The following is a 6000-nucleotide window of genomic DNA, read 5'->3' as shown; positions in this document are numbered from 1 at the left end:
GTAATCTTTTAACTCTCTATATATGATTATGTCACTTCCCTACTTAAATTTCATCAACATTTTCCATTTACCTGTAGAACAATGGCCAAATGTCTTGCTGGCCATGTAAGGCTATTTATTATCCGATTTCTTCATACCTAGCCAATCTCATATGGGTCTTGTAGAACTATCTGCAGTTCCCTAAATGAAACAACAAAGTTCACACTTCTGTGATATTGCACATGATTTTTATTTCCCTTCACCTTAAACACCCTTACTCTTCTCAGTCCTCTTAGTTAACTTCTACTCACCTTATGAAACTCATTTCAAACATCAGTTCTTCTCTGAAGGCTTCTCTGATCAGCACACTGTCTCATCTCTTCGTACTTTCCTCTATTTTCCCTTCAGAAGTTAGTTTCTTTCCTTTGCTGGGTCACATAGCATGGATATTTAAAAAGTCAGAGGAACAGACTAAAGCAGATGCTACAGTTTTCTTTCAATGTCTGGTTATTCCTTGAGTAGTAAAAGGATTTAATCAGGGCATATGGTTGCCGTACTGAGAGCTACACTTTCCAACCTGTCTAAGCAGTATGGCCATGTGACTGAATTCTCTGCCAGTGGTTTGTGCACAGAACAGTGTGAGCAATTTCTGGAATATGTGATTTAAATAAAAGGTATGCACTTGCCTTATCCCTTTCCCCTTCCTGCTGACAGGAATGTGGGTACAATGAGCCTTTCTTGGTGAAATAATTTTATTTTTTCGTGGGCACAGACTATTTTTTTTTCCAATTTTTATTTTAAGTTCAGGGACACATGTGCAGGATATGCAGGTTCATTTCATAGGTAAATGTGTGCCATGGTGGTTTGCTGCACAGATCATCCCATCCCCTAGGTATTAAGCCCAGTATCCATTAACAATTCTTCCTGATGAATGAGTCATTTTCGACAATAAAGATGTATACAACACACCAGGATGGCAGACCAGCAGGGCAGAAGAGGCCTTGGTCCCTGATACTATGGGTTATCGTATGTGCCCTGGACTGCTTACAGTGAGACTGCTGTGTGATAAAGATACTCTTCTTTATTGCTTAAGCCCCTGTTATTATTATTATTTTATTTTACTTTAAGTTCTGGGATACAGGTGCAGAATGTGCAGGTTTGTTACAAAGGTATACATGTGCCATGGTGGTTTGCTGCACCTATCAACCCATCATGTAGATGCATTACTTATTTGTCCTAATTGCTCTCCCTCCCCTTGCCTCACACCCCCCGACAGGCCTTGGTGTTTGATGTTCCCTTCCCTGTGTCCATGTTTTCTCATTGTTCAACTCCCACTTATGAGTGAGAACATGCAGTATTTTGTTTTCTGTTCCTGTGTTAGTTTGCTGAGAATGATGGTTTCCAGCTTCATCCATGTCCCTACAAAGGATATGAACTCATCCTTTTTTATGGCTGCATAGTATTCTGTGGTGTATATGTGCCACATTTTCTTTATCCAGTCTATCGTTGATGGGCATTTGGGTTGGTTCCAAGTCTTTGCTGTTGTGAACAGTGCTGCAATAAACGTACATGTGCATGTGTCTTCATAATAGAATGATTTATAATCCTTTGGATATATACCCCGTAATGGTATTGCTGGGTCAAATGGTATTTCTGGTTCTGGATCCTTGAGGAATCGCCACACTGTCTTCCACAATGGTTGTACTAATTTATGCTCCCACCAACAGTGTAAAAGTGTGCCTATTTCTCCACATGCTCTCCAGCATCTGTTGTTTCCTGACTTTTTAGTAATTGCCATTCTAACTTGCATGAGATAGTATCTCATTGTGGTTTTGATTTGCATTTCTCTAATGACTAGTGATGATGATAAGCCCCTGTTATTTAAGATATTAGTATCCTAATACAAATATTATGATATAGCAGGTCCTGTAGCCTAGCTAACATACCTGCTCCACTGTGCGACTATAAAAGGAGTTCATATTTATCTTTGTACACCTAACACCTAGCGCAGAGCCTAAAACACAGTGCACCATCTGGAAAATGTTTAGAGCAAAGATATGGTTGTAAATGGATACAAGTTACAACTTAACTGTGAAAAAAAAAGTAACATTCTTTGTTTCCCTATAATTAACATAAGCTTACTCAAGTCCTCATTTTCTGTTGATGAGGACTAACTCATTATTGTCAATTTAAAGTAACTAGCACTTGCAGTTAAACTTTAAGTCTCTTTTGGGTAAGAACTTAGTTAATTATGATTCTGCAATCCTGACCATCCTGGCGGGTGTGATGGTGCTTGTCTTGTGTTTCTTTCTGGCATGGGGAGCCAGCCACCTGGCCTGCTGAGCCTCCTGGCTCCAACCCAGGTGTCACTGATTTCTCCTGGTCTTGGGCATTGGCCTCTGTCCCTGCTGCTGAATCTACACTTTATCTTGGCCTCTAGTTCTTATCCCCACTGCACAGCCTTTTCGGGGTTTTCAATCCCAGTCTTGTCTGACTTCCTCTAAAATTGAGAGGAAACCTGACTGCTGCATCCATATCATCTGGAGTGCTGGGGCTCTCTGACAAAGCTCTCAGGTCCATCTGCCTAGTCACCCCTTTCAGCCACTGCCATTTCAGGCACAATGTGGGATGAAGGACTTCTCTACTCAACTTCTGAGTTATACTCCTAATAGCCAGGCAATTATCCTTCTGGGATCTCTCTCTTCAAACTTATCTGGGATTGATCCCAGAACAGAACTCATTGAGAAGGAATCTGAGACGTTATCTCAGATTTTCATCAGTATATCCAGAGATGTCTCCTTCCCTCCAGTAATTCCTCCCAATCATTACTTAGCCCAGAGAGATGGAGCACGAGGCCTTTTTCTCAGGCATAGTCTCTATTTAGACTCTAATAAGTCACCCTTGATTCTTCCTTCCTCACCACTGGCTGACATATAATCTCCTTTGTGTTTGGAGAAATTGCTTGTCTTTCATGATGCAGTTTTCCTCAGTCTAAGGCTTATGGCATACACTTTAGGATATCAGTCTTCCAGACTTCGGCTCTTTATATACAAAACTAAGCTTTTTGTGATTTGTGATGCCTTTTTCTCTCTTAAAACCCTCTCTCTTGGTTTTTAAGGCAACTGGCTCCAAGACAAATTGAAAAAAAAAAAAAAATGAGTTCAGAGCCTCAGTTGACTTTGTCATTCTCTTTTCCTTTCCCAAGATAAAGAAGGTCATTGCCAAAGAGAAGTGTTGCTAAAGAAACTTTGTTATTACTGCAAAATTCCCCCCACCTTCATTACAGCGGTTGTAACAGATTGATTCATACAAAGAAGTTGGTTTTTGTATACAAAACAGCATGATATTGTATTTGCATGTGAAAGATAAAAACACTTCCCACAAAACCTCTGTTTTCCCATCTTCCTCAATAGCCCAAACAGGCTGGAAAAGCAAAAGAAGACCAGAGACAATACTATGAGTTCACCGAACTATTTTATTTTTCTCCTGGGCACACAGGAAGACATATATTTCCCAGTAGCTTCTGGAGTGTAGGTGGACTAGCTCTACAGATGAAAAGTGAGTGGAAGTGATGTATACCACTTCCAGGTGTGGCCATTAAAAGTCTCTGTGTGATCTTTGCTCCTGCAACCGCATGGCAGGAGAGAAGGCCTTCGAGATGGTGGAACACACAATGGAAAGAGTCTGAATCCTGAGTTGATCACTTGGAGGAGGTGTTCAGGAGATCTTTTGGCCAGGAACTTCAGCTCCGGATTTCATATGTTGTATTATTGTATTAAGCCACTCTGACATTGGGGTTGTTTATTACAAGTTAGTGTTGAATAATTTTTCTTCTAACTTAGAAAAATTAGTACTTTTACTAAAATTACTTTAAAAAGAAAACAAGAATTAAAGGATTAAGAACTGCAATTAGAGAAAAGCTATTGAGAGGAAAGAAAGAGGAAAGTTGGAGTTGGGTAACTGTCTTAACTGGGATCCATGGCAGGGATGATCAGAAGAGAGAGGTTCTTGGAGGTGTTAAGGGCTATACAAATTTCAAGAACTAAGATGGCTAATATTTAGTTAAAATGGTTTTAGAATGTAATATTTGATACAGAGAAAAGAATATATAGTGATGTTAACTTTGAAGCATAATAACAAATCAAACACTTGTGAATCATTCCCAGCCTAAGAACCAGTACATTATCATTGTTGTTGAAACTCTAAGTATATGGATACATTTTAGAAACATGATAAAGTAAGGCAAGTCCCGGAAGATTATATACTAAGTGATAACATTTTTTGTGAAGCTCAAAACAGGCAAAATAAAATAATAAGGTATTTTGGGAAGCATACATGTTTAATTTTTAAGTTGCTATTAAACCTTCAGGGAAACTTTATTCAAATTTTGTTGGTATTCTGGGATTAATACCATGGTAGTCTCAGATATAGTAGAGAAAACTTACAACATGCATGAAAGTTAGAAAATTATGACAAAGCAGTAACTGGAGGACAGAGGTTATTATAATCAACATGATCTACCCACTTATCCTGAATCCCTAGAGATACAGAAAGATGGACCCTGAATTTCCTACCATAAGTGAAAGAAAGATTCAAATAAATAATTTAGAGGACTTGGGGACATCCAGGGAGCTGGCACCTGGAATATAGTTGAATAAATTTAGCTCTTTTTTTATTTCATGCCATTGTCACAATTAAAAAAACAGGTTTTTACTTTTGATCTGTTTTCCTTAAGAAGCTACAAAGTTTCTGAGAAGGGTGAAGGAAGAATACTGTTGGTTAAAAACAGTCTTTGAAAAACCCATATTTGACGAAGTTGACAATTTTTAAACTATTGTTTAATGAAGATAACATTCATTGAATACCTACTATATTGCAGTCACTGTGTAAAAGCTTTTGCTCTTCCTTCTCATTCTTGCCATATGTTTAAGGTCTTAACAGAAGCAATGCTTGACAAACAACTATAGTGATTCTTTTTTTAAATTGACAATGTGCTAATGGACGACCTGAGATAACGTGGACTATTATCACTGAGTCTTTATCAGAATCTTTAGAACAGAGGGGCAGGCGCTCTTCCCAATGAAGAGTGACTTGGCACATTATAGCCAGGATGCAAAGATGCAAAGACAGTCTTTCTAAGAAATTGGTTTTGTTGCTGCTCAGGGATTTTTTTTTTTTTTTTTTGGCTTACGCTGCCCTTACCTGCAAAGGAGAGAACTTATAATTCAACAGAGAAGGGCCCAGGCTGGCATGAAGGGGTAGCCCACTTCTGTCCATAGTTTGTTGTGTTATCTTGGTCATGTCACTCCACTTTTTGAAGTCTCTGTTTTTTCATCTGTGAAGTGAAGAATACTAATACTGATCATAGTACATTTTGTAAAAATAAAATAAATAGATATGAATAAACTTTATCAACTCTAACATACTCTACAAATATAAGAGCCTCACAATTAGAAAGCTGCAGAAGGATTACACTGAGTGAGACATAAACTGGACTCCAAGGCCTTTGAAGTCATTTCCAGGTCCAATTTTTGTTCATTCACTAAACTAATATTTTTTGAGCATCTACTAAGCCAAGTGTTGTTCTAGTCACTTGGGATACATCTTTAAGAAAGCAGCCAGAGATTCAGTTCGATGAGTCTTTACCTTATAATATTTGCATAGATTTAATTCTAGAAAATGCTCATGGAATCCTGAAACCTTGATATAAACCTACAAAAATTATGCTGTAAAGAGAAATAGTATAAAATAATTAGCCATTAGAATATGCTCTTAGAAAAATATCTTATTAACTGTGTTGACCTCACATTAATGTAGCTTTCCTGAAGTGCTCTCCTACTGTGAAAAATTTCCAAATCCCTTCGTTTATCAAGAAAGGTATAGGAAAGCTGACCAGGATAAGGTACCCTGTTGAGATAGATGTTGTGTGTATGTCTCTTTAAGGATGAATGAATTAATGACTCCACTGAACGAGCTTGAGACACGCCGAAGAAACCCGTTTTGGGACCTCACTGTAAATCT

The sequence above is a fragment of the Chlorocebus sabaeus genome, chromosome 7 (assembly GCF_047675955.1).
Source record: "Chlorocebus sabaeus isolate Y175 chromosome 7, mChlSab1.0.hap1, whole genome shotgun sequence".
Classification (NCBI taxonomy): Eukaryota; Metazoa; Chordata; class Mammalia; order Primates; family Cercopithecidae; genus Chlorocebus; species Chlorocebus sabaeus.
The sequence above is the reverse complement of the archived record's forward strand: the minus strand, read 5'-3'. Positions refer to the sequence as shown.